Source organism: Dasypus novemcinctus, chromosome 9, assembly GCF_030445035.2.
Source record: "Dasypus novemcinctus isolate mDasNov1 chromosome 9, mDasNov1.1.hap2, whole genome shotgun sequence".
NCBI classification, from domain to species: domain Eukaryota; kingdom Metazoa; phylum Chordata; class Mammalia; order Cingulata; family Dasypodidae; genus Dasypus; species Dasypus novemcinctus.
Window position 1 is genome coordinate 78,267,479 of NC_080681.1, and position 22,504 is coordinate 78,289,982.

Consider the following 22,504-nt stretch of genomic DNA (forward strand, 5'->3'; position numbering starts at 1 on the left):
TGCTCCTTAATCATTAGTTAAAAATGTTTAACAACAATGCAAGTTATTGGTCGTAGGGTGAATTATGAGAGCAAAAAAGATAATTTTTTAAAAATGAAAAAAATGAGTATAGGCAACAATCTCAGTGAAAGAAACCTTAATTGAAAAATATATGGGGTAACTTTACAATGATGGGATCATGCTGTACCTCCTGTGTATTAGTCAGCCAAAGGGGTGCTAATGCAAAATACCAGAAATCGGTTGGTTTTTATAAAGGGTGTTTATTTGGGGTAGGAGCTTACAGATACCAGACCATAAAGCATAAGTTACTTCCCTCACCAAAGTCTATTTTCACATGTTGGAGCAAGACGACTGCTGACATCTGCAAGGATCCAGGCTTCCTGGGTTCCTCTGGGCTCAGCTCCTCTGTTTTCTCCACAAGCTCAGTTGTCGACTATGAGGCTCTCTAGGCTTTACCTCTCTCCACAAAGTCACCTGTAGACTATAAGATGAATGGCTCTGTCCTTTGCCATGCCTTTTATCTGCGAGTCCTCACCCACCAAAGGGTGGGGGCGCAACACCCTACTGACACAAGAGGTTTACTTGATTGAGTAATCAAATAAACCTCTGAATCCAATATAATCTCATATGCCCAGAGGAAAAGATCAGTTTATAAACATAATCCATTATTCTTTTTGGAATTCATCAATAATGTCAAACTGCTACAACTTGCGTATATTGATCTACTAAATGTGGATTAACCGGTGTTGTATCAGTTAGCTTTTGCCATGTTACAAACTAACCCAAAATGTACTGACTTAAAAGAATAATTTCATTTTTTCACATTGTTGAACATTGCTGTTGGACATAAATGCTGAACATCATTCAATGGGTCTATGCCAAGTTTTTCTCATCTGTTTCTGCTTGGCTGATCTCTGTGCAGCTGGCAGCTTAGCTGAAGCTAGATAGTCTAGGACAGGGGTCTTTAAGAAGGGCCCATGAACTTGAATTTAAATTAAAAAAGAAAAGCATTATTCTGGGAAGCAGATGTGGCTCAGGTGATTGGCCTCTGCCTACCATATGAGAGGAACTGGGTTCAATCCCTGGGGCCTCCTGGTGAAAAAGAAGAAGAGAAAGCATGCCTGTGCAGCAAGCCAGTGCCCACGTGATGAGCCGAGAACCCATGTAGTGAGCCAAGTGCCCACGCAGTGAGCTGAGTGCCTGCATGGAGAGCAGAGTGCCTGCGTAGGTGCCTCTGCAGTGAGCCGAGTGCTCTTGCAGTGAGCCGAGTGCCCATGTGAGTGCCTGCGTGGTGAGCTGAGTGCCTGCATGGTGAGCCAAGTGCTCATGTGGTGAGCCGGGTGCCTGTGTGAGTGTGCATGTGGCGAGCCAGTGCCCATGCGGTGAGCCAGTGCCCATGCAAGTGAGTCACACAGCAAGATGATGATGCAACAAAAGAGAGACGAAAGGGGAGAGTCAAGGTGAAGCGCAGCAGAAACCAGGAACTGAGGTGGCACAATTGACAGGGAACCTCTTTCCACATCAGAGTTCCTCAGGGTTGAATCCCTGTGAATCCTAGAGGAGAAAGACAAGAAGACAAAAAAAGAGAAATAGATACAAAAGATCACGCGCAGAATGGATACAGACAGCAAAAACAGGGCAAGGGTGGGGAAGAAAAAATATTCTTGTGGGATGTGTTGGTGCAGGTGTGATATAGTCATTAAATAATACACAGTACACTGTGGACTTAGTAAGGGATCTGTGGTGTTCACCTGACTGACAAAGGGGTCCGTGGAACAAAAAAGGTTAAAAGCCACTGGTCTAGAATTGCTTTACTTATATATTGTATGGCTTGCAGTTTGGTTGGTCTAGGAGGCCTTAGCTGGGACTATTCATTTTTTGCTCCAAGTGGTCTTTCTCCCTCCAGTAGGCCATCTCAGGCTTCTTCAGATGGTAGTCTTAGTGTTCTAAAAAGTAGCAAGAGATGGAAAGCCCCAAAGTGCAAAATTTTGAGCCTCTACTGGCATCATATTTACAATTCTCCTGTTTGCTAAATCATGTCACATGGCCAAGCCCAGAGTCAGGTTGGGAGGATACAAGGCACAGATAAAAGAGGTATGAATAAATGAGGGCTATTAATGCTACAATCTACTATGATAAAAGACTATGCCTCCTGAGGTGATGCAGTGTAAAGTATAAAGGCTCACCTATGAAATACTCTTTCCAAAAGTATTGAACCTGGATCTAATCAAGCTCTGGAGTCAACTTCCATTTTTAGAAAATTCAGTGAATAGAGAAACAAGTTAAATGTCACCACAAGGAAGCAAATAGACTATATAGTAGCCATTAGTGCAACTCATTGAAAGGTCCAGCTCTGTGCCGTCCTTGCACATGGGAAGATGTACTTCCTGAACTCTTATGTTTGGATAGGGCTGTGTGATCAGTTCTGTCAAATGAGATGGAGAATAAGTGACTTCTAGACTGAGCGTTTAATTACCTACATGAGACCCCTCATAGCTCTTTTCTTCCTCTGCCACAAAGACCAGCAATGTTCCACTAGTAGCTGCTTTATCAGTCTGGGTCAGAGTGAGAATGACGATAAGAGGTAGGTCTGCCTGGCAATCTGAAATGGACATGTAGCAGGAATGCGAAATAAATCTTCGTTGTTTTAAGCCAATGAGATTTTGGAGTTGTTTATTACCACAGCATAGCCTATCCTATTCTGATCTAGAATATGGCTCAGACTATAGGACAAGTGACCTGGTTTCTTCAATAAGTCAGTGGCATGAAAAATGCTAATCAATTAATTAAGGGGAAATCACTCAAAAAATAGATCTAAGGGTCCAAATAAACTCATGCCATGTGTGGATCATATTTGGTTGTTGATTTGCACAAACTAACTGAGAAAAGACATTTTAAAGTAATTGGGGGGAAGGAGACTTGGCCCAGTGGTTAGGGCGTCCGTCTACCACATGGGAGGTCCACGGTTCAAACCCCAGGCCTCCTTGACCCGTGTGCAGCTGGCCTATGCGCAGTGCTGATGCGTGCAAGAAGTGCCCTGCCATGCAGGGGTGTCCCCCGCATAGGGGAGCCCCACGTGCAAGGAGTGCGCCCCGTAAGGAGAGCCGCCCAGCATGAAAGAAAGTGCAGCCTGCCCAGGAATGGCGCTGCACACAGGGAGAGCTGACACAGCAAGATGACGCAACAAAAAGAAACTCAGATTCCCGTGCTGCTGACAACAACAGAAGTGGACAAAGAAGAACACGCAGCAAATAGACAGAGAAGAGACAAATGGGGGGAAGGGGAGAGAAATAAATAAAATAAATCTAAAAAAAAGTAAAAAATAAAAAAGTAATTAGGGAAATATAAACTGAATGTTATTGTTCATTTTCTTAGATGTGATATTGGTTTTAAGCTTTTGTAAGAAAATATCCATATTTTTCAGAGATGCATATGGAAATAGGCATAAAATTACATGATATCTAGAGTTTGCTTTAAAATACTTAAGCAAAGATTTTTTTTAAAGGGAAAAGTGTTAGCTGAATCAAATATGGCAATAAATTACTATATCTGGGGTGATGGATAAATGGGGATTCATTGTACTATTCTCTCTACTTTTATATATGCTTGAAATTCTTCATAATAGAAAAAATAAAATAAAAATAAATAAATAATGCTACAATGGACATCCTTGTGCGTAAATCTTTGCCTGCCCTTTGGATGATATCTCTAGAACAGATTCACAGAAGAGAATGATTCGGTCAAAATTAGAAACAGTTAAAAGAGTTTCTTGGTACTTCTAGATGAATTCCTTACCAAAAAGTTTTACACAAATTTACACTTGGAAAGGGGAGTTTAGGTAAGTGGAGAAGAGTAGTAGTAAAGGCATTTCAAGAGCAAGAGCAAGGTTATCAAAGATGTGAAGGTGAGTCGACATTCCTAAGACATGTTTGGGGAATGTTGAGTAGATCAGTCTAGCTGGAGCAAAGAATAAGACCAGAGCTCTTCATTGCAGCCAGAACACACAGGGCCTTTAATGCTGGGTAAAGCTTTCAGATAATTTCCTGTAACACTGGAGCCATTTAAGGTTTTGGAGAAACAAGGTGACCTAAAGCAATTGTGTCCATGTTCGATACAATAAAATACTGAGGATTTTCTTTTTGCCAAGTTCCTAAACGGAAACGTCAATAATTCTTTGTCTAAAAAACACTGTGTTAAGGCTTAGAGAAGCTGAAAGGGATCTCCAGAGGTTATCTGATTGATCTCTGGCAAAAGCAGAGTGAATCATCTCTAGGTCTTTTTTTTCTACTATCTTCAGTGGATGTAGGGAACAAATTATTCGTGTAGTAGTTGGAATATCACTTTACATATAATATTTGAAAACAGCATTATTTAACCTTCATTTTCCTGGGCTTTAAAACTCATTTTTACTTTATAAAAGTACTCCAAGGAATGTTTAATTGGTACAGAGTTTCTGTTTGGGGTGATGGAAAAGATTTGGTAATGGATGTTGATGGTAGCACAACATTGTGAATATATTTAACACCCTGGAAATGTATACCTGACAGCAGCTAAAATGATTGATATTAGGTTGTATATGTTACCAAAATAGGACTGTATAATAGAAAAAAGTGAACCCTAATTTTAAACTCTGGACTGTAGTTAATAATATAATTATAATTAATGTTTCTTCAGTTGTAACAAAGGTATCACACTAATGTTAATGTTAATAAGCATTAATATATAATGTTAATAAAAGGGAAAAGTGGGGGATATATGAGAACACTGTACTTTCTGCATGGTTTTTCTACAACTTCTCTTATGTAAAAAAAAACCTCCAAGTTTCAAGTAACTGACGTTATGTTACATAGCTTTATTTTTATTTTTTTCTAAGTTTATTTGTAGGGTTTTTTAGTTTTTCAGCTGGCTCCCTTGTTCTTCCTCATTTGGCCTTTTCTTCACCTGCCCATTCACTCCTGATTGCCTTTTTGCTGTGTGTACTGAATGACTTAGGCCTTCGCATTTGCTATTTCCTCTTTGGGAGAGCTTTTCCCTTAGCGATCTCTACAGCTAGTTTCTTCCTTTACTTTATGTCCCTTGAATTTATTTATTCGTTTATTTATTTATTTATTTTTTGAGGTACCGGGGATTGAACCCAGGACCTCATAGGTGGAAAACCGGCACTTAACCACTGAGCCACATCAGCTCCCTCTTCGTTTACTTTAGATCCTTACTCAAAATCCCCTTCTCAGTGAGACCTTCCCTGCCCTCATCTAAAGTTATTAAGTCCCCTAATTCCCCAACTCCGTATACACTCTCACAACACAGCATGTTCAATCATACTTCCCCATTTTATTTTTCTCCCTTGTTCTTGGTTAGGCAACTAAGGCAGCTGCAGCTACCCCTATGCCCTGGATTTGGGACACTTGTACCTTACTCTCTTTCCTTGCTATCATTAAAATCCAATTCATTTTTTTCCCCTTTAGCACTATCCCAAGTGTCCTGCAAAAAGTGAGGTTGGGGCAGCTCCCTTTCAAGTGGCTTGGGTGTGTGACTCAACTAATTGAGCAGCCCTGGGCTCCCATACCCTCTTAGAGGCAGCCCCCCTAATCACTATCTAACATATGTATTTTTCTATTTGTGTTGTATGTTGTCATGTTGTCTCTCTCCCTCACAAGAAAGTGAGCTCCACAAGGGCAGGAACTTTTGTTACTTTTGTTCATGGTTATACCCTCAGCATATACAATAGTGCCTGACAGATAGTAGTTGTTTTTTTTATCTGTTAAGGAACTTGTATTTAGAATATAAAAATAACTTTTACAAGTCAATAATAAAAAGACAAATGACCCAATCAAAAGAATGTTTAAAGGATATAAATTAACATTTCCCCAAAGAATACATACAAATGGTTAGTATGTGCATGCAAGTTGACCAACTTCATCAGACATCAGGGAAATGCAAATCAAAACCACAAGGAGACACCACCTCACACCAATCAAGATAGCTAGGAACAAATTTGAGATAATTACAAATGTTGACAAGGATGTGAGGAAATCAGAACACCCGAACACTGCCGGTAGGAATGCAAAATGTGGTGCAGCCACCCTGGAAAACAGTCTAGCAGCCCCCATAGTAGATTTCTAATAAATATTTGTTGAGGGAATAAGTGAACATTATTCATTTAATTGCAATTCTATACCTGTATTTACTGTTTAATTCCTGAGGATTATTCTAGAAATATATATACAAACAAATTTCTTATTTTAATCACATTCAAATATATAATTCAGTGGTGTTAATTACATTCACAAAGTTGTGCTACCATCAACACTATCCCTTACCAAAACTTTTCCATCACACCAAACAGAAATTCTGTACCAATTTAACATTAAATCTCCATTCCTTATCCCCACACTGGCCCCTGGTAAACTTTATTTAGTTTCTGACTATAAATTTGCTTATCCTAATTATTTCATATCAGTGAGCTCACATAATATTTATTTTTTTGTGTCTGGCCTATTTCACTCAACATGATGTCTTCAAGTTCACCCAAGTTGTTGCATCAGAACTTTATTCCGGGAAGCGGACTTGGCCCAGTGGTTAGGGCATCCGTCTACCACATTGGAGGTCCACGGTTCAAACCCTGGACCTCCTTGACCTGTGTGGAGCTGGCCCACGCACAGTGCTGATGCTCACAAGGAATGCTGTGCCACGCTGGATTGTCCTCCGCGTAGGGGAGCCCCACACATAAGGAGTGCGCCCTGTAAGGAGAGCGGCCCAGCGCAAAAGTAAGTGCATGCAGCCTGCCCAGGAATGGTGCCGCACACACGGGAGCTGACACAACAACAACAAAAAAGAAACACAGATTCCTGTGCCACTGACAAAAACAGAAGCAGACAAAAAGAAGAACACACAGCGAATGGACACAGAGAGCAGACAACTGGAGTGGGACTGGGGGAGGGGAGAGAAATAAATAAAATAAATCTTTAAAAAAATAAAAAAAATAATAAAAAAAAAGAACTTCATTCCTTTCTACCACTGAATACTATTCCAGTGTGTGTGTGTGTGTGTGTGTGTACCACATTTTGTTTACCCATTCATCTGTTAATGGACACTCGGTTGCTTCCATCTTTTGGCTATTGTGAATAATGCTGCTATGAACATCAGTGTGCAAACAATTGTTAGAGTCCCTGCTTCATTACTTTTGGGTATATACTGAGTAATAGGATTCCTGGGTCATATGGTAGTTCTAAGCTTAACTAATTGAGGAAATGCCAAACTGTCTTCCATAGCAGCAGTACCATTTTATATTCCCAACAAAAATGACTTACTATTTTTTCACATTCTATACAAGAATTGTTATTTTCCATGGTTTTTAAAAAAATATTAGCCATTCAAGTGCATGTGGAATGTGGTTTTGATTTACATTTCCCTCATGGTTAATGATGTTGAGCATCTTTTCATGTGTTTTTTGGTCATTTGTATATCTTCTTTGGAGGAATATCTATTCAAGTCTTCTGTCCATTTTTAAATTGGGTTGTTTGTCTTTTTGCTGTTATAGAATTTTAAAAAATATTCTAGATATTAAGCATTCATCAGATATGTGGTTTCAAGTATGTTTTTTTAAAAAGATTTATTTCTTCCCACCCACCCCCACCCCCTCCCCTGCCGCCTGCGCTTGCTGTCTGCTCTCTGTGTCCATTCGCTGCGCGTTCATCCATGTCTGCTTGTCTTCTCTTTCGGAGGCACTGGGACCTCCAATGTGGAAGAGAGGCAACCAATGCTTAAGCCACCTCAGCTCCCTGGTCTGCTGCATCTCTCACTGTCTCTCCTCTGCATCTCCCTTAGTTGCGTCATCTTGCTGCAGCAGTTCTCTGCAGCACAGGCTGTCAGCTCTCTGTGGTATGGGCCAGTTTGCCTTCACCAGGAGGCCCTGGGAATAGAACCTGGGGTCTCCCATATGAGAGGGAGGAGCCCAATTGCTTGAACCACATCCACTTCCCTCAAGTATGTTTTTTTTTTTACTGTGATGAAGAAGTCCTTTCATGCACAAAAGTTTTAAATTTTGATGAAATCTCATTTGTCTATTTTTTAATTTTGTTGTTCATACTTTCAGTGTAAAGTCTAAGAAACCATTGCTTAACACAAAGTCCTGAAGATGCTTCCCCATGCTTTCTTCTAGGAGTTCTGGATATAATATTTACATCTTTGATCCATTTTGAGTTAATTTTTGTATATGATGCGAGGTAGGGGTCCCTCTTCATTCTTTTGCAAGTGGAAATCCAGTTTTTCCAGCACCATTTGTCAAAGAGACTGTTATTCCCCAATTGAGTGGACTTGGCGCCCTTACCAAAAATCAGTTGAATATAGATGTAAGAGTTTATTTCTGAGCTCTGAATTTGACTCTATTGGTCTAGATGTCTATCCTTGTGCCAGTACCTTGCTGTTCTGATTCTTGCAGTTTTGTAATAAGTTTTAAAATCGAGAAGTATGGATCCTCCACCTTCATTCTTCTTTTTCAGGATGGATTTGGATATTCAGAGACCCTTACCCTTTCATATAAATTTGATGATTGGCTTTTCCATTTCTGCAACGAAATCCCTTGGTATTTTTATTGGGATTGTGTTGCATCTGTACATTGTGTTGGGTAGAATTGAATTCTTTTTTTTTTTTTAAAGATTTACTTTTTATTTATTTCTCTCCCCTTCCCCCACCCCCCACCCTGCCTCAGTTGTCTACTCTCTGTCCATTTGCTGTGTATTCTTCTGTGACCGCTTCTATCCTTATCAGCGGCACCAGGAACCTGTGTTTCTTTTTGTAGCATCATCTTGTTGTGTCAGCTCTCCATGAGTGTGATGCCATTCTTGGGCAGGCTGCACTTTCTTTCATGCTGGGCGGCTCTCCTTACCAGGTGCAATCCTTGTGCATGGGACTCCCCTATGTGGGGGACACCCCTGCATGGCATGGCACTCCTTGTGTGCATTAGCACTACGCATGGACCAGCTCTGCACGGGTCAAGGAGGCCTGGGGTTTGAACCACGGACCTCCCATGTGGTAGACGGACGCCCTATCCATTGGGCCAAGTCTGTTTCCCTAGAATTGAAATCTTAACAATATCTAGTCTTCAAGTCTTCAACATGGAATACACTTCCACTTATTTAAGACTTCTTTGATTTCTTTTAGCAACGTTTTGTAACTTTCCCTGTATTATACAAGTCTTTACATGCTTGGTTAAATTTATTCCTACATATTTTATTCTTTTTGTTGCTATTGTAAATGGAATTTTTTTCTTGATTTCAGATTGTTGAATCTTCCAATTGTTCCTACCCTTGTTTAGAAACTATATTGATTTTTAAAAGTTGATCTTGTACCCTGCCACTTTGCTGAATTTGTTCATTATTTCTAGGAGCTCTGTTGTGAATTTTTCAGGATTTTCTGTATATAGGATCATGTCATCAGTAAATAGGGAAAGTTTTACTTCTTCCTTTCCAATTTGAAAGCTTTTTATTTCTTTTTCTTGCCTCTTTGCTCTGGCTAGAACTTCCAGTACAATGTTGAATAACAATGGTAAGAGCGGGCATCCTTCTCTTGTTCCTAATCTCAGAGGGAAGGCTTTCAGTCTTTTCTCATTAAGTATGATGTTTTCTGTGTTTTTTTTAACAAGTCAATTTTATTGATACATATTAATAAAGCATACAATTCATCCAAAGTGTATAATCAATGGTACTTGCTGAGGGTGATGGGAACTTAGGATGGGTAGTGAAAGAAGGTAGTGATAAATTGAACTTCAACCACATGACCAGTGATAGAAACAAGGACTGCAATAGTCATGAATCTTTCTTCCTTGTTTGGTTATAAGTATGATTGTATATGTACATAAAACAAATCTTTATTTTCTTTCCTAACCTTTACTCTTATCATATGAAGAATGGTATTAGTTTCATGTCATAATGCTTAAGGATGTCAAGTTTAAGAGTGAATATTATCCAAGGACTTGTACCCTATTCTGTAGGGAATTAATGCATTTCTGGTTGTATGCAGAAGAGTTGAACACTGTTAGGTGGAAATATATATATATATGCATGTCTTAATTGTTTTTACTTAGAGACTAAGTATGGTTTAAGGTAATGTGTATGGTTGCCAAGGTGACAAGGGGTGGACTGTAATGGTTAGGCTAATGTGTGAACTTGGTCAGGTAATTGTGCCCATTTGTTTGGTCAAGCAAGCACTGGGCTAATTGTAATACAAGGATGTTTATGGACTTTAGTCATCAGTGAGTCTACTGCATAGATGATTGATTACATCTACCATCAACCAGGGAGACTGCTGTCAGCAATAAGTGACATTTTATCCAATCAATTGAATGCCTTGAAAGGGGAAGTGATTTCAGCATTCAGAAAGAATTTCCCAGCTCGTCTTTGGATAGCCAATGTCTCCCAGAAACTCATCAAGGACCTCTGTTGGACTTTTATTGGAGCCCCTGATTTGCAGCCTGCCTGCGGAATCTAGATTTGTGTGACCCCACAGTAACATGAAAGAATTTTATAAAATCTCATACTATTTACAGATATCTCCTGTTGATTCTGTTTCCCTAGAGAATCCTGACTAATATATCATCATAGAGGGCTCCCATATATCACCCCACCACCAAGACCTTGCATTATTGTGAAACATTTGTTGCAAACTATGAAAGCGCATCATCAAAATATTACTATTAACTATAGCCCATATCTTACATTTAATGTATTTTTCCCCAATCCACCTGATTATTAACAACCTATGTCAGTATTATATATTTGTTATAGTTTAGGAAAGAACATTCTCAAATGTGTTCTGTCAATCACAGGACACCTTCCACCACTGGATTCCCTGTGTTATAGAGTCCCATGCCTTGAATAATCCATTCAAAGTGTATACTCAATGGCTCTCATTTTTATCACAGAGTTCTGCTGTCATCACCTCAATCAACTTTAGGACATTTTCATTATACCAAAAGGAAAGATCCCATATCCCCTTGTACCCCCCTATTGTCCCTTAGAATTGATATAATTCCTCACTTGCATTGCTGCAAAAAATATTACAATATTACTGTCAACTATCATCTATAAGTTACTGTATTAGTCAGCCAAAGGGGGGCTAATGCAAAGTACCAGAATTCTGTTGACTTTTATGAAGCGTGTTTATTTGGGGTAGAAGCTTACAGTCACAAGACCCTAAAGAGTACAACTTTAGGTACCATAAGAGGTACTTTCTCATCCAAAGTCATTTGCCACATGCTGAAACAAGATGGCTGCTGGTCTCTGCAGAGGTTCAGCCTTCCTCTTCCTCCTAAGGCTCTGTGGTCCCTGCTGCTTCCATTTTCAGCTGTAGGCTTGCTCTGTCCTCAGGGTTTTTTTTTTTTTCTGGGCTTTCTCAGCTGTTCAGGACTCTGGTCTCTTTAACTGCAAACTATCAGGCAAATGGCTTGTTCCCCCCCAGCCCCACCCTGGGCTCAAGTGTCCAAAACTAAACCCTATGTTCTCCTTCTCCATGTGCTTACTTCCATGTGAGAGTTTGTGTTATCCCCACCAAGGGGGTGGGGACCCAACCCTGCACACCCTAATGACATGGGAAAATAAAAGTCATAATCCTGATTTAATAAAGTAAAAGTGAAACCTCTGAATCTAATACAATCTAGTACACCCAGAGGAATAGACCAGTTTACAAACACAATCTAATAAATATTTTTGAGTTTGATTCATAAACAATATCAAACCGCCACACCAAATGTTAAGAATTTGGTGATCTGTAGGTAAAGTACAACTAATGCAACTATAGTATTTGATTTTGTTTATGAATTCCAAAAATAGATATTGGGTTGTGTTTGTAAACTGGTCTCTTCCTCTGGATGTGATTAAATTATGACTAGGGCTATTGGGCAATGTTGGTAGGGCTTTGACTGGGACAGGGACTCACAAAGAAGGGAGGTTGGAGTTTTGAGCTGGAGTCCCGGAATTAAACACATGGGAGAGAACAGAGCACTATAATGTGTTACCATCAATTTTATTCATTTCCACACTTTTACAATAAACCTTATAAAAATTTTATATACATTAAGCATCAGCTCCCATTCTCAACCCATAATCTATCTCTATCTCCTAGGAACCTATTCTCTAGAGTTTACTTCAATGAGTTTACACATAGAATTTAGTTCATATCAGTGAGACCATACAATATTTTTCCTTTCGTGTCTGGTTTACTTCACTCAACATAATGTCTTTGTGTTAGTCTGTCAAAGGGGTGCTAATCAAAGTACCAGAAATCTGTTGGCTTTTATACAGGGTATTTATTTGGGGCAAAAGCTTACAGTTACAAGGCCCTAAAGAGTCCAACTCAAGGTTGCTTTCTCACCAAAGTCATTGCCATGTGTTGAAGCAAGATGCTAGCCGATCTCTGCCTGGTCTCTCCTTTCCCTCTGGGCTTCCAGGCCTCTTTCTCCTGGTTAGGAATCATCTCTCAGGGCATCCTTTTTCAGTCTCAGCTGTCTTCCCAAGGTCAGCTGTAGGCTATAAGGCAAATGGTCCATCTCTCCCCAGGGCCCCATGATCAAACTTGACAGAGCTCTCTCTCTTCAAATGTGTCTTCTTGAGTGAGTGAGGCCCACCAAGAGGGTGAGGATTCAACCTGACACACCTTACTTTCATGGTCAAATCAAAGCCCTAATCTTAACAGGTAATTTAATCAAGGACCCCTCAACTGAATCCAATATAATCAAAGGGTATCACACCCAGAATAGATGAGTTTACAAACATAATTTTTTTCTTTTTGGGATTCATAAATAATTGCAAACCACCACAGTCCTGAAGGTTCATTCCTTCTTACAGCTGAATAATATTCCATTGTATGTATATACCAAATTTTGTTCATCCATTCAGCGCTTAATGGGCACTTAGGTTGTTTCCATATTTTAGCAATTGTGAATAATGCTGCTATGAACTTTGGTGTGCAAATATCAGTTTACATCCTTGCTTTCAGTTCTTCTGAATATCTTTATGTGAGTACCATGCTGTTTTTTTTTTTTACCACTACAGGTAACTAATACAATTAAACACAGCAGCTGGGGGCGGTACTGGGTTCCTGTCCGGGGGTGCTCTGTCATGGTCCCTAGGGGAGCAGCGGCAGTCCCTCAGGTGCAACGGTAAGAAGCAGGAAGGAATGAGGGTCCAACAGTGAGCCCCTGAAACTAATGACTATGCTTGTGAACCTATACACCTGAAATAAGAACAAGGCCTAGAGCAGCACTGTGCCTGGGAGTTTCCTCCTGACAGCCTTCATGTTACTCAAATGTGGCCAGTCTCAAAGCCACACTCAGCATGTAGATGCAGTGCATTCCCCCCAGCGTGGAACATGACACCCAGGGATGAGCCTCCCTGGCACCGAGGGATCACTACCAAATACCAGCTGTTGATGCAACTAGAAAATGACCTTGAATTAAAGGTTCAACACGGACCAGCAGAATGTCCCTGTCTACATATAATAACAGAACTTTAAAATGCTGTTTGACCTAATGTAAGGGGGAAATGGAAAGGAGAAATGAGTTTATATGGCTATGAGTCTCTAAAAAAGAGTCTGGAGGTTGTCAGAAGGATTGCCCTTATGCACACCTGAGCAGATTCTCAGAGACAGATAAAGTAGATACAACCCCAGGTATTGGTTCTTTTGAGGGCTAAAGAGACCCACGGGTTCTATGGTCATGGCAGATGGGGTTCACTGCCATGTCAGTTGGCCCTTCTTTGGAACTGGTGTTTCTGCGTGATGGAACTGGACTCAGATGGGATCTCTTTTCACAAGACTTTCATGCTACTTTACTGGAATTGTAGTTGGTGCTGGGGTTTAAGATATATCTAGGGAATTTGAATCTCTGGACTGACAATATGATAGCCATGCCCTGAACCTCAACAGACTTCAATTCCTACACTCTGATTTACTGGACTTACCCCACTCAGCTAACATGGAGTTGAAGAATGTCAACCACCACACCATGGAGCCTAGAGTGCCTACAACTGAAAGAAGGAGGAATGCATCCAGTATTCATGCGGAATCTAAGCCCCCTCTTGACATAGAAGTGCAACGAACACAACCAATCCAATGTCCACAGAGAAAATGTGGCATTGGTGTGGGAAAAGTGGCCATGGTGAATGCTGGGTGCGGGGAATGGGAGGAAGAGATGAGATGTGGAGGTGTTTTTGGGACTTGGAGTTGTCCTGGGTGGTGCTTCACGGACAATTATGGGACATTGTAGATCCCCCCAGGGCACACTGGATGGAATGTGAGAGAGTATGGGCTATGATGTGCACCATTGACCATGAGGTGCAGCAATGCCCAGAGATGTACTTACCAAATGCAATGGATGTGTCTTGATGATGGGAGAGAGTGTTGCTGTGGGGGGAGTGGGGAGTGGGGGCGGTGGGGTTGAATGGGACTTCATATTTTTTTAATGTAATATTTTTTAAAAAATGAATAAAAAAAAATTTCCGAAAAAAAAAAAAAAGTCAGGAAGCGAGAGTCCTCCAACTTTGCTCTTCTTTCTTAAGACATTTTTGGCTATTCAGGGTCCCTAACCCTTCCAAATAAATTTGATAATTGGATTTTCCATTTCTATGTAAAAATGCTGCTGGAATTTTTATTGGGAATGCGTGGAATCTGTAAATCAGTTTAGTCTTCCAATCCATGAATGTGGAGTGTCCTTCCATTTATTTAGGTCTTCTTTGGTTTCTTTTAGGAATGTTTTGTAGTTTCCTGAATATAAGTGCTTGGTTAAGTTTATTTCTAAATATTTGATTCTTTTGGTCACTATTGTAAATGGAATTTTTTCCCTGACTTCCTCCTCAGATTGCTCAGTAGTAGTGTATAGAAATGCTACTGATTTTTACCTATTAATCATGTATCCCACTACTTTGCTGAACTTATCTGTTAGTTCTAGGAGCCTTGTAGATATTTCAGGATTTTCTCTATATAGGATCATATCATCAGCTAGCTAATAGTGAAACTTTTACTTCTTCCTTTCATATTTGGGTGCCTTTTATTTCTTTGTCCTGCCTAATTGCTCTAGCTAGAACTTCTCTTTTTAAATTTCTAAATATTTTGTTTCATTATAAATATGTATGCATACATGTGTACTGGATCATAATATAAGATACATTTCCTACTAATAGTCACATTCCTCTAAGGACAAACTGCCCTAGAGGAACAATATACTTGGCCATTCAGTCCCTTGAGAAAATATATTTTTTCCATTTCTGAGCAATAGTTCCACATTCTGGGTGTGCTATAAAGGCCCTCCCCCATCAACACAATCACCATGACCCCTCAGTTTAACCATTTCCTGGTTCTCTGTCATTTTCAGGATGGACACTTCCTTCTCTTATAGCCCTGCTTGCTCAGCTGAGGTAAAGGTGCAACAGTCCATCTGAATGAGAGTCAGCCGAAGCCTTGGGTCCCTACCTGCAACATGCCAGGCACGCTGCTGGGGGATTTGCAGACACGCCTGCCTTGCTTTCACATGTAGCAGTGCCTCACCTGTGCATCTCGAGCTCCAAACATAGTACACACAGGGGCTGAGTGAGTGTTTCTAAAGAAAGGGATTCAATAATGAGCATATTCCATATTACGTTGATCAATATTCAACAACATAACAGTTCCAAATAAAATCAAACCTTTACTCATTTCTTCATATTTAAGAAATACTATACAAAACTTTATTTATATTGATTAAATCATAATAGTTACATAGAAAATGGAGACATTGGCATTCGGTGGCTAAGGATCGCATTAATTTAGTGTCATATCTCACATAGCAATGTTACACATTAACCTTTGACTTTAAGCTGTTATAGTATTACTGTAACAGGGGAGTGGATGTGGCTCAAGTGGTTGAGCACCGGCTTCCCACATACGAGGTCTCCGGGTTCAATCCTTGGCCCAAGTACCTAAAAAAAAAAAAAATTGTTATAACATGGTACCATATAGCCAGTAATAGTTATGACTTTTGTCCAAAATAATTGAATAATAGTAGAACCTGGTAATGAGGGATAAGGAAAATACCTAATTTAATGATTTTCAAAATGCTTGTAAGAAAAATACGTAAGAAGCATAGCAATGTAAACCTGATTTGGGGGGTGGGCACGATTTGGCCTACGACTTAATGGAATCTGGGATAGTGAACCAAACTTTTTTAAACTGGAAGAACATTCATGATGATCTAACCCCCTTATCTTCTATATTAGGAAACTGAGACATACCAAGGGAAAGTGACTTATTTAAGATCATATAATTACACAGTAAGTGATTCCCTAAGTCTCCTGTTACAAATCTAGAATCTTTTCCATTTTATAACAGGTTTATACCATAATACAATCATAATCTTGAAAGGATTACATTAGATAGCAAGGAAAACAAACACATGATAAAGTTTTTAGACTTTTCATAAAAGCCCTAGAGCAAGAGCTTAACAGAAAAATGTGTTGATAACTGGGTTCACGGTAATATAATTAGTGTGGAATCCAGTGCTGGCATAGTAATTCATTTGTACGTTTATGTATTACTCGATGTACTTGTTGTGTTTTAAACTCTATCACCTGAGATAAACTTTTTCCCACAGAAATTTCTCATTTGATTTCCAAAGAGAAGTTTCTAGCTCTTTTTTCCTTTGGGAGGATCCAGCAAGGGGTGCTTTCACACGTAACGTTTCTATCACTGCCGAGTCAGTGAGTTTACTAAAACTGTTGTCATTCTGCTCATTCAATATGTCCAGAAACCTTTTGCTCTGTTTTGCCTTTTCCATTGGCCCTGAAAGAACTTTCTTTGGAAGTTGTATGGGACAGTTTCCTTAACTCTTACCACGGAAGTGTTTTCTTTTTCTTTTTTTTTAATTGGGTAAATAATTGAATGAAAGAATGCCCAGATTCCTTTAAACACAATATATCACAATATTTCAAGTGACCATATTTTTGTCTGAAGTATAGATCTGAAATAGTATATATTGCACTCCCATATTAAACATGAATTAAGCAAATTAAATGGAAAAATAATCTCCAGACATAACTCCCTTCCATTAATTCCCCTCTCCCACTCACTTGAAATTATTTCTGTTTAAGAAACCTAGTTAAGTCTTCAACAGACAACGTGGGAGGAAAAGATCTGCTGACAACAGGCTGACGCTTGCCACAGGCCTGGGCAAGGCACTGTGCCCTCAGAGCCACCTGCTCTGCTGGGAGCCAGTCCATTTTCTGTTCTGTTTTAATTCATCTGGCTTAGATGAAGTGGCACCCAGTAGCTACTGACCTTGGAGAGAAAGGTAAAGTAGAAAACTGTTTTCTTTTAGAGAGAAAGCAGAGGGAAGGCCAGCCTACAGCTCAGGAGCACTTCAGGCACCAGGCTGAGCAGGGCCTCCCAGATGTACACATGTCACAGCAGCTCGTCTCCCTGAACCTCTTGCCTCTGTCACTGTGGCTGTAGCTACCAAAGAGGCCTCATGGAGAGCAAGAAGTGTAGGGAAACTGGAGGTCTGAGACAGACAGACTGTGAGCCATGCAGTATGGCCATTATTGACTTGGTTGGCCAGATTGCTTTCAGCAGTACCAGCTGTTAAGAACACTTTTTTTTTTAGATTTTTTTTATTTATTTCTCTCCCCCACCCCACCCCCCGTTGTCTGCTCTCTGTGTCCATTCACTGTGTGTTCTTCTGTGTCTGCTTGCATTCTCATTAGGTGCTCCAGGAACCAATCCTAGGACCTTCTGGAGTGGGAGAGAGGTGATGACTCTTTTGCACCACCTCAACTCCCTGTTCTGCTGCGTCTTATTTTCTCTCCTCTGTGTCTCCTGTTGCATCATCTTGCTGCGCCGCCTCTCCACATCCACTGGTACTCCCGCGCAGGGCGGCTTTCCCGTGCAGGGCGGCTTTCCCGCGCAGGGCGGCATTCCCACACAGGGTGGCACTCCTGCGGGGGGTGGCATTCCTGCATGGGCCGGCGCTCCGTGTGAGCCAGTTCGCCTCCTGGGCCAGCTTGTCCACACCCGGAGGCCCTGGGCATCGAACCCTGGACCTCCTATATGGTAGATGGAAGCCCAATTAGTTGAGCCACATCCATTTCCCAAGAATACTTTTTATTGAGAGATACCTTGCTGGTTTGGGAGCATCATGGAATGATTAGGCTTACTGAAATGGTGACAAGAACAACCCAAAGAACAGCTGCCCATCCCCAAATTTGTGAGGTGACTGTGGAGGTTTGGTGTCAGTGCACAGATACACACATATGGGAAAGCTTAATATAATTGCTTTCATTACTTTATAGTCACACCGTATATGTTATCACCATTAAAATTCACTGACTTCTAGTACCCAATTTTAGAAGGCTCCAGCACTTTTAAAGCATGGCAAAGAGTTGTGGATCTTAAGGGAAACTTCAGGATGCGTTAACCCTGACATTACTTACTGCCTAGTACAAGCACTAAGTTCTATTTAGTCTTGCCTGAGAGGAAAGGACTTCACCCATGAGTACTGTCATTCAATATCTTAACAGGGAACCATCTCTTGAAGGTTTTGGCATTCTCTGCTCCCTTGAGGGGTTTCTGGTTGGTAGAGGCAGAGGACAGTGAATGGTCAAGATGGATCAGGATTTCCTAGATGGGCCAACAGGAATCCTGCCTAGGCGAGGACCCTGAAACCAGAAGCTAAGAGCTGCTGTCAGCCATTGGGTCTCCATCAAATCATGGCAGCACAGCCCTGTCCCCTCTGCCCCTTCCTCAACTTAAAGCTCAGCAGAGTGGAAGTTCTTTTGGAGAGGTAAGAGGGGAAGTTGACGCAGGTAAAGGCCAAGCTGCTTCCCAAAGCCCTGATGCTCTGGGACACATTTAACAATATATTTAGAGTAAGTAATATGACCCCACTTGGGAATTGAATTGGCACTATTTGAGGTAAGAGTGGAGCATCTTGGGAAAATCCAGGATGCCTACTCCAAAGCTTTAACCTAAGAATATGGGGAAGTGGATGTGGCTCAAGTGGTAAGTCCTCTGCCTACTGTATGGGAGGACCCGGGTTCAATCCCTGGGGTCTCCTAGTGAAAAAGAAGAAGAGAAAGCATCCCTGGGCGGTGAGTCAGTGCTCACGTGATGAGCCTAGTGCCCGCATGGTTAAGCTAATTACCCACATGAGTGCCTGCACAGTGAGCCAGTGCCTGCAGTGAGCTGAGTGCCTGCGTGAGTGCCCGCGTGGCAAGCTGGGTGCCTGCATGGTGAACTGAATGCCCGCACAGCAAGCCGAGTGCCCACGTGGTGAGCCAGTGCCCATGCAAGTGAGTTATGCAGTAATATGAGGAGGCAACAAAAGAGAGACAAAGGGGAGAGTCAAGGTGAAGTGCAGTAGAGACCAGGAACTAAGGTGGTGCAATTAACAAGGAACCTCTCTCTACATCAGAGTTCCCCAGAATCTAATCCCCATGAATCCTAGAGGAGAAAGAAGAGAAGAGAGACAAAAAGAGAAATAGATACAGAAGATAACACAGTGAATGGACACAGACAGCGAGAAACAGCAGGGCAGGGGAGGGGGAGGGGGAGGGGGAGGGATGAAAAAAATGTATGTGTATATATATATAAAAGAATATGGAAGCCACACCAGAATGCAGGTCTATTCCCCTCTTAAAAATATAGATGGCTATTTTGGTTCTCAAGCTCCACGTAAAAAAATTTTTAAACTTTTTAAAAAACTTTAACTGTTTAGTAAAGTGCACATGTTAAGAGCACTTTAAAAGAGAATCTACATCTTACAAGGGTTAAGCAATCATTTATAGCCATCTTTAAAGAACACGGTCAAGGCTGGGTTTTTCTGTGATAGTTGAGGTTAAATATGCAATCAAACTGTGTATTTCACTCAACACTTAACCATTCAAACTGCATGCACATCTACAGTTTTATGTAAAAGCCCTGATATACCAGTGTTTGACCTTTCAAAGAAGGTGCTTAGGGCTACTGGCTCAGCCTGTATATTCCAACAAGGACAAAAGTAGCAACTTTTATATTTCATCCTCAGTAAAATTATGGGGAGAAATTATGTGATGTAAAATAGGCGCCCTTCCATAAAATTAAGATTTAGAAGAAGGGAAGGCAAAAAACATAAAAATCATGAAGCCAAAATAATTCCACATTGGTCTTGAACTCTCTGAAACCCTGAGATGAACTGCAGTCCCTAAATATAGGCGCTTGGTTCCAGGTTTGTCAGCACATTTCAGCCTGCTTCCAACTGGCTCATCAACTTCCCGCTGTATTCATAGGTCAAAAACTGTGCCCCATTGGCAGGGAATGCACAAATCATAGTAGGCTTTAGTTCAGAATATAAGGCTGTTATGCCTTTATTTTTTCACAACACTTAGAAAGGTTCTCATAAATCCTGCTTGTTTTCCAGCCATGGAAAGAAACTGAATTCTCGATTTGATACAATCCACTGGGTCTAGAGCCAGCCAGAGGCAAATTACACCAACTTCACTACTTAACATCAAAGGGACAGGGCCTAGTTTATCTTTTGATCTCCCCAATGTAAAAATGATCGGCTCAATTCATAGCCACCAACGAAGAAATAGCCCAGTACTTCTGGAAGTAAGGTGCTAGAGAGGCCATGGTAGAAGCCCACAGGGCCATCTTTCTAAGGATGCTCGTCACGACAGACCAAACTATTATGACTTTGGGCCATCTTTCCCGATGTCTCCATTTCGTCCATGGTCTGTAGGTGGCTCTGCACGAGCTCAGTGGGACAGCACCAGCGCAGCACAGGCAGAGGCGAAGGAGCCGGCAGTGGCATCCTGTAGGTCACTCGGCTTTGCCTGCTCATCCAGTCCAGCCACGGTCCCCATGACATGCTGGCAGAAGCTGTAGCACATGAAGAGGATGGAGTTCTCGGTGATGGTCCCCTTGTAGAAGCCCTGGAAGCCCACCTGGGAATATGTCTTGACTCAGCAGTCGGTGAGCCCCTGGACGGTCAGGGAAGGTCTGCATCTTCGCTTTCACCGTGTCAGACGGCTGCCCAGTCAGCGCGCATGCGTGCCCCCTGCGGCCCCGCTGTGAGGTCGATGGCAGCTTGGAGAGGAGGATAGGACTTCAGGTTTGCGCACTCTGCAGCTGGTTTCGGGGAAGAGAACTCTCTGGAGCTTTTGATGACACCTCCTATCCGCCTGGCTGAGCGCCTGGGTGGCCGCGTCTTGCTCCGCTCACCACCTCCCCTCAGTTCAGAAGTGTTTTCTAACACTGCATTTTCTATCATTTTGCTTGTCCATTTCCTGAAAAACTTGTTCTTTTGAAGTCTTGTTGGTACGTCATGGTATTTTCTAGCTTTCTCTCATAGGCTTCAGACTTACTGTTCAGGGAATAGGATGCTACAGTATCTTTGAATGATTGGCTGTTTTTCCCACTGCCAATCTCTTGGTTAGAGCTAATAAGAACTTTCTTAGTTTTTACATCATTAGAAAGTACCTCTTCTCTACAGGAATTGTGATCTTCTAGCTAAAACGTCAAGCACAATATTGAATATTTGTGGTGACAGTAGGCATCCTTATCTTATTCCTGATCTTAGTGGGAAAGATTTCATTCTTTCACCATTGAGTACAATGTGGGTTTTTCATATATGCAATTTACCATGTTGAGAAAGTTTCCTTCTATTCCTATCTTTTGGAATTTTTTTTTATCAGGAAAGGATCTGTATTTTGTCAATGAGTTTTTTCCATCGATTGAGATGATTGTGTGATTTTTTTTCTTCTTCAATATATTAATGTATTGTATTACACTAATTGATTTTCTTGTGTTGAACCACCCTTGCATAACTGGGATAAAACTCAGTTGATCGTGGTGAATATTTCTTTTAATATGCTTTTGGATTATATTTGCAAGTATTTTGTTGAGGATTTTTGCATCTATATTCATTAGAGAAACTGGTCTGTAATTTTCTTTCTTCATAATATCCTTACCTGATTTTGGTATTAAGGTGATGTTGGCATCATGGAATAAGGTTTGTAACAGTCTTTCCTGTTCAATTCTTTGGAAGAGCTTAAGCAGGATTGGTATTAGACCATCTTTGAATGATTAGTAGAATTCACCTGTGAAGCCATCTGGGCCTGGACTTTTCATTTTGGGGATATTATTATTATTATTATTTCATTTTGGAGATATTATTGATGACTGTTTCAATCTCTTTACTCATGATTTGTTTGTTCAGGTCTTCTATTTCTTCTAGGGTCAGTGTAAGTTGTCCTTGTGTTTCTAGGAATTTGTCCATCTCGTCTACATTGTCTAGTTTTTTGGTGTACAGTTGTTCATAATATCCTCTTATGATCTCTCTTATTTCTGTGGGGTCAGTGGTAATGTCCCCCTCCCCCTTTCATTTCTGATTTTATTAATTTGCACCTTCTCTCTTTTTTTCTTTGTCAGGCTAGCTAAGGGTTTGTCAATTTTGTTCATCATCTAGAAGAACCAACTTTTGGTTTTGTTGATTCTCTCTGTTGTT

The 22,504-nt window shown here is 40.9% G+C and overlaps 1 protein-coding gene and 1 pseudogene across 1 annotated transcript in view; one reads left to right on the plus strand and one right to left on the minus strand.

Annotated features, from left to right (window-relative positions):
• Positions 1-22,504, plus strand: part of IFT25 (intraflagellar transport 25) — a 124,856-nt gene that overhangs the window by 92,590 nt on the left and 9,762 nt on the right. The window lies entirely within an intron of this gene.
• Positions 20,240-21,268, minus strand: LOC101430563 (mitochondrial ornithine transporter 1 pseudogene; annotated as a pseudogene).